Source organism: Quercus robur, chromosome 3 (assembly GCF_932294415.1).
Source record: "Quercus robur chromosome 3, dhQueRobu3.1, whole genome shotgun sequence".
NCBI classification, from domain to species: Eukaryota; Viridiplantae; Streptophyta; class Magnoliopsida; order Fagales; family Fagaceae; genus Quercus; species Quercus robur.
The window spans coordinates 19,969,579-19,981,316 of record NC_065536.1 but is presented as its reverse complement, the minus strand read 5'-3'; the positions used below and the strand labels follow the sequence as shown (position 1 = coordinate 19,981,316).

General features: G+C 32.3%; 1 pseudogene; it reads right to left on the bottom strand.

The window, feature by feature from the left end:
- Positions 1-3,512: 3,512 nt before the first annotated feature.
- On the bottom strand, positions 3,513-4,724 carry LOC126719371 (chitinase-like protein 2; annotated as a pseudogene).
- Positions 4,725-11,738: the final 7,014 nt, after the last annotated feature.

The window sequence follows — 11,738 nt, the reverse complement described above, 5'->3', positions numbered from 1 at the left end:
TTTGGCAAAATGTGAAGAGAGACTGAATTTCGGCAATGGTGTTGCCGAAATTGCAAGAAAAAGTACAATGTGTCAGGGGAGAGAGAAAATTAAATTTCGGTAATGAGATTACTGAAATTCTTATCTTGCTTGTACTGCCCAAAATGGAAACCAATTGTAGCAATGGCATTGCTGAAAATGGAAGAAAAAAAAAAAGAAAAGAATTGTGGCAACTAAGTTGCCGAAAATGGAGGAAAAAAAATGATGCTACGTTCACAACATTTTTCACAACAAATTACAAGTGATTAGTTGTTATTGGTTCAAATTTGAACATAACACTAAGATTACTTTTTTGCCCCAATAATAACAATCAGTAACAACCTGCCACTTAGGATTTGCTGTAAAAATGTTGTGGACATATCATTTATAAATAAAAAAAAAAAAAATTGTGGTGCCGAAAGAGAAGGAAAAAAAAAAGTGGCAAATTGTTTTGTGGCAATGGCATTGCTGAAATAGAGGGGGGAAAAAAAAACAATTTGCCAATTTTTTTTTTCCTTCTATTTCAACACCACAATTTTTTTAGAAATGATACGTCCACAACATTTTCACAAATTTTTTACAACAAATCATAAGTGGCAAGTTGTTACAGATTATTATTATTGGGACAAAAAATTAATCTTAGTGTTAGATTCAAATTTGAACCAATAACAACTAACCACCTGTAATTTGTTGTAAAAAATGTTATGGATGTGACATCTTTTTTTGTTTCCCTCCATTTTCAGCAACTTAGTTGCCACAATTTTTTTTTTTTCCTCCCATTTTCAGCAATGTCATTGCCACAATTGGTTTCCATTTCGGGCAATGCAGGCAGGACTAGAATTTCAGTAATCTCATTACCGAAATTCAATTTTCTCTCTCTCCTGACACATTATACTTTTTCTTGCAATTTCGACAACATCATTACCGAAATTCAGTCTCTCTCCACATTTTACCAAACAACTTTGAACAGTGCCTATAACAACAATAAACTCCGTTTTTTGCAATTTTTAGCCAAAAGACTATATTTTATGATATGTCAAAATTCTTGATAGGTAGATGAAAGTTCAAAAACGTGTACAAAAACACTTTTGAACGTTTAGACCCCCAAAAACCAATTTAATCAACACACGCAATATGTTAAACAACTAGTGTGCGGAAACTTAACATATGCTATAATAAGGAATTGATTAAACAACTATCTAAGCCACAACAAAATAAACCACAGCAGATAATGTAAAGGCAGAGATAGAGAGGAAGGAAGATGCAAACACAGAGATAACACCAGATATGTTATCGAAGAGGAAACCGAAAACCTCGGCGAAAAACCTCTCCGCCGCCCTCCAAGCGGTAATCAATCCACTAGAAAATACAGTTGGGATACAAGGACAGCAATAGACCCTCCAAGCCTAATCTACCCAATGCACCTAAGCCCTCCAAGCTTCTTGCTCCAACGAGGTTGCGCCGAACCTTTTTCTTTTCTAGCTTTCCGGATTCCGCTACTACACCGTAGCATCAACCAATGAATTTTGGCTCCTTCCTAACTGCTTCCCAGAACTCCAAACGTCTGTCTCACAGGGATGATAATGGTGAGAACCAGGTTTGGTATAATGCCTCTCAAGGATTTGACAATGGAGAGGAAGAGAGTGAGGGATTTTGATGAGACTCTAAGGTAGAGATTGTGGGTGAAACAATCTGGTTTTTCTTTAGGGTTTCTCTCTCAAAATTCTCCCTGGAAGCTCTCTTTCAATCGTGGGTTAAAAGGGTATTTATACTAAAGAGGAGTGGAATGCGAAACGTCAGGTTTTTCCAAAACAGGGGTGGCTCGCGGCTTGACCTCGCGGCTTGACCAAGTCGCGAGATCCAGTCGCGAGTTAACCGTATGGCCAGTTGTCCTGTTTTGTCCTGTAGTGCTCCAGCTAGCATGACTGTTCATCTTCCAGCATGCTTGGCACGTGTGCATCTTCTGGCGGGTTGAAGCCGCGAGTCCACCCGCGAGTCCCAGCCGCGACACTCTGTTTTCTTGCACACTCTTGAGCAATCTTCACACTATCTCACTCACTACCCTTACAACAATCCCACCTAAATACAGGGTTACTAAATGCTGAATTACAAGCAAATTTGGCACGGAATAAAGCCAATTAGATGGTTGAATAAATTCAACCTTACAGTAGATAGTGAGGAGAGGGAGAGGTGGGGATTAGTGGAGAGAGGGGGGAGGAGGGCCATAGCCCCACTTGACTTTTAAATAATTTCCTCCTCCTCTAGTTTAATAAGAAAAATTTTAAGTTATGTGGAGATTTTGTTAAATAAACCCTTCATATTTTTATTTACTTAAATTATTGCAAAATTAATTTCCTTCAAAGTAATGTTGCAAAAGTAAAAATGTCTCATTTTTTATTATTTTAATATTCAATTTTTTTGTTATCTTACTCAATAAATCTTAAATCTTAAATCTTGTAAGTAAATGCTCTTCTTCAAACTTTTATTCATATTGAGAAATGTTATGTCCACAACACTTTCACAATATTTTTCATACCAATCTTTGGTGGCAATATGTTACTGGTTCTCATTTGGATGTACCATTGACATAACTTTTTTACCCACCATTAACACTTTGTCACCTAAGAAAATATTATGAATGTAGCATTTCTCATTCATTCTGTATATATAGAATTAGGGATATAGTATTGTATAAAAAATTTTAAAACATCTTTTCACTAGAAGAAAATATGTTGTGATTTTTATGGATAAAAATTTAGGACATGTGCTTCTACTTTGTAATATCCATAAACGAAAGAAGAAAATATCATTCATTATTATTATATTTATTTTCTAATATATTATATTGTATGTTTTAGGGCATACAAAATTGACATTTAATATTTAATCTATTCCAAATTAATTGATTTGCATACATTTCCAGTTTTCTAGAAACTATTATTATAGTCTAATGTGTAATATTTAATTCATTTAACAAAAGAACATATGGATTAAATTTTAAAGAAAATTAACTATGATTAATACACTTTCGGAAGTCATTAGACTTGACTTAATGAAAGAAAATATTTTGTCTTAAATTATATGTAACTATCTTATTTTTTTATATACAAGAACATAATGTATATAATAAATTATGTCAAATATATGGGCAAAGAATAAATTATACACAAACTGTGTGTACTATTTTGTGGATTTGAAAATTATTGATAATTTTAGGTTGAATCCCTAGAAAAAGAATTTATGACTTTGCTAGGGCTGAGATTCGAACCAGAGACGTGACACCATAAAATATGTTATTACCATTGACTTATCACTTAAGACCCTAAAAAATAAAAAAATAAAAAATACCCTCAAGTATGTTACAGTTAGAGACCAACATAAATGCTCATTTTTTGTACGTTATGCTTGATATAAACAAAGGAGGCAAAAAAGAGGGATACATTCCAAGATTTTACCAATAAAATACATATTATACAATCCACTCTAAATAATTATACAATAACAATAAACCAAAATATTTCAAAGGTTAAATAACACTAGCAAAAGGCAGCTGCCAATCCATACAAACTTTTATTGTCTAAGCAAGTTTAGCTTCACACAAAAACATACAAGTAGATTATAAAAGCTCTTACTCCCTCTTCATGTTTGAACTTTTCCTTCGGTTACTTAATATATATGTTCGTAGAACCATATTGATGCATTACTTTAGAAAAAAGGGATTAGTTAGAGAAAGATCAAGGAGACGAGGAAGGGATTGGATTGAAAGCAACTTGCTCAGCACAACTGAGCACTTCATGAGGCCCTGCTTTTTCTTGACCAACACCCATAAGATCAAGGTAATATAGGTAATGAGATATGATGTTGTTCATGAACTCATTATCACCTTGACTGCAAACAAGATCTCCATAAGCACATTTATGGTAGCTCCAAAACCAGAAACTCGCTTGGCAGGAGAGTCATTCTTGGTGGGTTTCCAGTAGCCAGTAAAGACATCATGTGCTGAAGGTTGGTGCTCCAAAATTGGTGTCATCCACCTCCAAATTGCAACTTGGAAGCTAAGAGTAGCATTTTGTTCAATATATTCTGGATGGTTCAAAAAATCCACTTTTAGATCTTTACTGACTTCTTCATAGTTTTAGTTCCTTTTGAAAGCATCAATACAGAAAGTTTGGATTATGGCATGCAACAATGAATTAATCAATAATAAAATCTTCTCAAGCAGGAAACAAAGGATGCATACAAGTCTTAGGGTAATATAAAAAGTAGGTTGCACCTATTTTTTAAAAGAATCAGTTGCTTGGATTTCTTTTGAAGAATGCATAACTTATGTACTTGTATTTGAATTATGCTAGAAAAGGAATTCATTTGATGTTTTGTTAACAACTAAACATAAAACTTTTATAGAAGTTTCGAATTAGGATAAAATTGAACAATATAAGATGAGAAAATAATTGAAATGCATAAATATAAAGAATTTAAGATTATTGTTAGCGTGATAGAAAATATACATACCAATAGATAGGCAAAGCACCTCGGCCATAGTATACAGCTCCAGAAGCACATGGATAAATGTTTTTGTCGTGCTCATCACGATAGTTGTTCGAGTTGGAATTCATTTCCTTACTGGCCACTTTATTTCCACCTGAAAATGAATCATCTAGTTTTACTTTGTACAGCGAGTGAGCGAGCAAATGGTCATTGAGCATAGCTCATTTATAAATTTAATTATCCAACTTCCAACTTAAATGTTTTTAGGAGAAATGAATCTTCTTAAACCACTCCACTGATCAGTAGATTCACTTACAACCTAAACAATTGTACGTATATTTTGAGAAATTATCAATAAAATTGATAATATATCTATTTTATTCACGAGTTAAAATTCCCTCAAATTCACATAAATTAGAGTGAATTAACTGAAGCAATTCAGTATTTTTTACAACACTTTTATGAGGCATTTTTGTAATCTTAGCTTGACTACAAGTTTCATACTTTCCAAAAAAATTTGGCAGTTTTGGAATTAATCCTAAACTACTCATTATTCTCACATATCTACTATTTATATGACACAAACAAGCATACCAAAAATTAATAGAAGAAAGCATTAAATTGAACTGGTAGATGCTTTATTATCCTCAACTTTTAATTTAAAAATTCATCATAAGCATAACCCTTGCCCACAAATAATCCATTTTTAGTGATTACATAATTATTAAATTCCATAGTCAGCCTGAAACTAGCCTTGCTAAGCAAAAAGCTTGACATCAAATTATTCCACATGGATGGAGTTTAAAGCACATATTTCAATGTTAGCACATGTCCAAAAGTGAATTTCAAATTGACCTCACCACTCCCTAAAATCTTGGTTTTACTAGAATCACCAAGCATAATTGTTTTTTCTTCTTCAAAAGGAGTGTACAAATTGAACCAATCTTTGTCGTTGCAGACATGCTTATTAGCACCAGAGTTTGCCACCACCCTTCAACATATTGCACCATATTGATGTCTGTAATCATAGCCACTAAAGACTTTTCGATTACGTTAGCCTGTGGAACATATTTATGTTTTCAAAATTTACAAAATCAAGCAATATGCCTACTCTTGTTACACACAAAACAAGATCTATTAAATTGATGTTGTGAAGGGGGTCCTTAGTTCTTATTGTTATTTTTATTCGGGTTTCCCTTTCCTTGAGGTCTATTATTATTTTTGAAAACTCTCTTTTTAGGCTTCAACTGACCATTTCTAGGGAAATAATTTTTGGGCATATTATAATTGGCAGAAATAAGGTTTACCTTTGTCATGGAATTACTATTGCTCTCTTGTGTCATGAGTGCATCTTGTCCTCTAGTCTCCTCCTCCACACGGATGTGTGCAGAGCCGGCTGAACCATATAAGCAATTGATGCAATTGCTTAAGGCCCCCAAATAAAAAAAGGCTCCCACTTGTAAAAATAAAATAAAATAAAAAAGAATGATATTTATCTATATATTTTAATTACAAAAAAAAAAAATTTATTTTAGGTACTTTTATTGGTCAATAAAATGCATTAAAAAAGCCACATTATATCTTAAAATGCAGAATAGTGCACAATAATAGTGCACACAACTTGATAGGATAAGATTGCACAGTGCACATAGCATTGTGCAGTCTTGTCTACAAGCCCCAACACATCACAAGGCCTAAACTAAACTGCCCCCCACACGACTCCACACTAATTAACAAGTTATCACTTTTTTTTTTTTTTAATGCAAACTGTTACTTTATCAATTATTATAAATCATCACACCAATTAATTATTTGATGTATATTATATCAACTCATTTGTATTATAGTGATACTAATTTATTGAACCATGTAATAAATTAATTTTTATTTGTACAAATTTAGACTTTAAAGTTAAAAAAAGAATCCACTTAAAATTTTCGCCTAAAACCTCTAAAATTGTTGAGCTGGCCCTGGATGCGTGTGATCAAATTTTCCAAGGATGTCTCCTTTTGTTTGTGCCTTAAAGTCTTTTGGAACTCCCTCTAAGATTGTGGTAGCTTATCAACTATGCCAGCTACCACTAGATTATCTCCAATCTTTATGCCTTCGGATCTTAATTGTGCCATGATCATTTGGAAGTCTTGTGCTTTATCTACCTCCTATTTTCCATCCACCATTTTGTAACAGAAAAATCTACTAGCAGCATACTTCTTTGCACCAACCACCTCGATATCATACTTGCTTTGTAAAGCATTCCATATTTTCTTGGCAGAATTATAAGTTGTATCATAATAATCATAGAAATGATCGGCAAGGCAATTCAAAAGATAAGAGCAACAATTGTATTCATCTTTTGTATACTTATCTATTTTTTCTTGATGGAGACAAAATTCTTCCTCACTCATCTCATCAGTAGAAACCTTTGAAGGATTCTTATTACTGAGGATGTAAGTGACTTTGAGAAGACTTAAATAGAAGAGGAAGTTTCCTTTCTACCTCTTGAAGTGGGCTCTCTTAAAGCAAAAAGGGCTTGTTGAGATCTCCAACAATCTCATTTGGTTTCTCTTGTGTAGGCTCCATATGTTGGATGTCCTTATGATTGTTGGTGCAAACACAATAATAATGAAAATAACACAAAGAGAAACTAAATAATACTTCTGTATACTATTAATTTGAAGATAAGAAATACACAACACTATTTGGACTGAAGCGCAATACTTGCTCTCTTTAAGGAGATTCAAGCTCTTGGTTAGCTAAACTTTATAACTAGTGTAGACATTTTCTGACTTGTTTTGTCACGTCCCAAACCCAATGCCCGGATTGTGACCATGACCGGCATGCTAATATCAAGGTTAAACCTGATATTAACAAGAACTAACTAAACTCTTATAAACAAAAATCTTCCCTTTTTCTTTTCATTCTTGTTTTTTTACTTCTTGATATAACTTTTCACTTGATATTCAGATCATCTACATTGTACTTCAAGGGATAACACAATTCACCAGTTATTCAAATTTTGAATTTCACATAATACATCTCTTAATACTTTAAGGTGCACAACTTTCATTAGATCCTAAAATACACAATAATGCAAAGCTAAACATCAAATTGCTAATTTGGGATGTATGCTTTTAAAACTAAAACCAGCCCCTTCCAAAACTCGACTAAGGCTCCCTTTGCTCTAGAATAAAACTTGTTAACTGAAAGAGTGGAAGGGGTGAGCTACATAGCTCAGTAAGGGTAAGATACATGAGAATTTAATAAGAATGCATGTAAATCAAATCATTTCATTTTATGATTATTCAGATATGAGAACATCTTTTCATGCACATTATTTTATACTCTTTATAATTATAATTTATACACTTTTCGTTGAAAATAAATTTTTTTTTTTCTTATCAGGATAATATTACAAAACCTTTTCAGAATGAATTTCTTTCATTTCTTACAAAGTCACCAAATATAATATTGATGGTTTAAAATCATATACATGCATACATACACACACACACACACACACACACACACACACACATATATATATATATATATATATATTCTCATTACAAAATAATCATTTGACTTAAATCAGATAATTGGCAACTTCGTCTTAAATTAGAAACATCTTGATGAATAAGAAAACTTTTCTTTATAAACTTCTTCTCATAAATATTATAACTTTCATAGTCATAAAACTTAACGTTTCTTAAAGAACAGATATCTAATAAATTTTTAACATAAGCTTTCATTAGAAGCTTTATCTTTAAAGCACAACAGAACTTCAGAAATTTTTATCTTTAAAGAACTAACTTTTTTTTTTTTATAATTTCTAAATAGCTTAATAGCTCATTCATGATACATATTAGTCAGTTCAATTGTAAGTCTGTTACAACTTTGGGAGGCTTCTAGCACATAGTGTCAAGTATTCAGCATTCCTCACAATGCTTAAGTAATCCCAGGATCATATCAGAAAGTATCACATTTTTCGGTGTGTTCATATCATCAACCATGGGGGTCGGTTGGCATCCTCCACAAGTTGGCCATTCCCAATGAGGGCGGGTACAATAGAGTCCTCACCAATTATAATAGCCAATCAAAATATCTATGGAAATACCAATACTATAACCTTTAATAACTGAGTTCAAATCATAACAATGGAATAACCGAAAACTATATTTTTCTGATAACTATGTTTTTACATAAATATTTCATAACAGTAGCTTATCCACTTCATTCTTAAATATTATGTTCATGATATAAGTAATAACATCAATATGCTTAAATCATATAGATAAGGTTTTGAAAGTTCACAGACATATCTTTGTCTGAAACATGATTATATACCATATCTCTAATCAAAATCCTTTTAATTTTAATGCATAATACACTTTAAAATAACCTCATGACTTATCAAATGCTCATATAACTTATCCCTTACTTAAAAGCAGAGAAACCGAGAGCCTAAAGTCGAAGGAGCTCAGACCTGGGGGTTGGTAACACCTAAACCAAATATCAAAGCTTATTACTATCAATTTTACCATAGAATAAACTTACACATTTGTCTCAAAACCTATCTCTTAAAATCAAGGAAATTCTAATCCCACCTCAACAAGGTTCCCCAAACACAAGATACATTCATCAAACAAATATGATGTACCAAATCATAGGGAAACCATTATTTTAATGTTCATATTCAGATCAGATCAAACAGCTTTAAAATCAATTCAGAATGTGTTTAAGATTGGAAGCAATGGTGCATGCATAAAGACAACATACAGCATGAACAAAACATCTTCATAAAAACAACAGTTGAATGGTTTAAAACCCGTCTTTTGAGTACTAAACCTTGAACCAAATTATACAAAATTTATCTATGATCCAAACATAACAAATGATGGGCATATTAATTTATAGCTCAAATCATTCACCCTAGCTTCAGAATTAAATCCTCAAATTTAGTTATATCATTTACTGTTCACTGTTTATTCCAACAACATATACTTATAAAATACAAATGAGCTATCAATTCACATCCAATTTTCATGCCAATTTACAGAGCCACTCCTACGGATGTCTAGTAGATTCCATATCATTTTCAAAACTAAATCATAAAACTATGATTTACTAAAAATCATACAAGACAGTATACTCAAATTTGTCCTAACAGAATTTCAATTAAATTACAAATTGCACTATTATTTTTGTATTGATCCAATTGCTGTGAGACCAAATCAATAACAACCATAAGTGTCTTAGATATCATGGGAAATATCCTTAGCATCTAAATTCACTGTATACAATTTAATATATAATTTGCCATGTGTAAACACAGAATCTGCCACAGTGACAGCTTTGTAACATTTTCTTGTAAATTCACAAACAATTATCAAACGATGGTATTTTCATATGAAATTTAATACTCACATACTAGATATATTATATACTAATCTCCAACAAACCTTTTACCCATATCTGTCCTAAAAAAATACAGGATTTATAATGACTAAACAGATTAACCAATGAGTGCAACTCTTAACAAGTTTATGAAGTGTCTATTAACTAACTCTCAACAAGCTTCATTTATTGAATCAACTACATATTCAGCACCTCAATTAGCAATTCCATTAGTTTATCTAGCTATTTTACTCATTTCAACTCTTACCCATAACAGATTTTATCTTAGTCTATCGTCTAGGAGCACATGCAAGCATAAACAATGACTCAACTCATATTCGAGCAATCACCAATCTCTAGAATCCAACACACCCATATACAAAATCATATAACCATCACTTAAGTTTAAATAGACAGTAGTTAAAAGAATTAGATTTTTCCCTTACCCTAAGCACGAGTTCTTGGAATGATAGAGCTAGAATCACTCTTGCATGAAAGGATTTCCCTTTCCTAGTTACTGGACCCGAAAGTATGAGAGGTAGAGAGCTTGAGAGAGTTTTTGAGTTTTCTAGTTTCTTTAGAGAGTATAAAGAAGAAATGAGATGGAGGTTTTTTTCTTTTGGTATATGGACCCGTGGGTTTGAGAAAAGGGACTCAAGAGAGCTTCTAGCTCTTTCCTTAAGAGAAATGAGAGCAAAGTGAGGTGAGAATCCTGATTTGTTTGGACCTGTGAGAATAGAGAGGGAGAGAGCTTCTTGGTTATTGATCTAGTTGCTTTGAGAGAGTAGAAAGAAGAATGAGGTGAAGCTTGTTTGTTGCATGGTCGGCTAGGTGTTGGTCTTTGGAGTTTAAGAGGATAACATGTGTCAACATGCATGACACTTTGGCTTTACATGTGTTGAATTTCACTTGGTTGCATGTGTAAGTGAAATTACAACTATATCCTTCCTTTGACTACCTACTTACAACCTTAACCATGTTATAACATCTCATGCATCATACCTAATTAAAACACCAATTATGTATCTAATAACTTAAACCACTTAATATAGTTTTGTAAATACTTAGTATATATTCATAATACAATTAGCCATTCAATTACTTATAATCTTTACAATTCTTATTCAATGACATTATCAAATGATATGTTTATTAAATACTATTCTATTAATTATAGAAAGGAAATGGCTTAAAATAATAATTAACCACTCAAACATATAGTTTAACTATAAAGTTGGGTCGGGATGTTACATGTTTCCCCCAGGATACAACAGCCCAACAAATGTCGTATGACTAGAATAACCTCTGATGTAGTGATCAAGCCATTTACTCACCAATAGATATGATAATTATTTTGAATGGGCTGTCAAGTAGAAGGATTCAAGAGGCTGATTCGTTTCTATTTTTGACACCTCCTCCCTTCACCTCCCTCTTGCGCATGTATCTAACCCAAAATTTGAATCAATACATATTAGTCCATTAATCACCACAGTTAAAAAGAATAAAATAGTATCTCTCATTTTCAATGTGAGATTAAACATTTTCACTAACTCCTTATCTTCCATATTAACTCACATATCTTTAAATTTATATTGTCATATTAATTCATTTTAATTAATTAATATTAAAATGCTCCAACAATACATATTACGCAAACATAGAGAAGTTCATAGACAACCCACTCTAAAAACCTAGACAATAACAAGAAATCAAAACAAAAACATACAAGCAAATTATAAAAGATCTTATTGCCCCTTCATTATTGAACCTTTCCTTTGGCTACTTAATATGTTCGTAGAACCATATTAATGCACTACCTTAGAAAGGAATTAGTTACA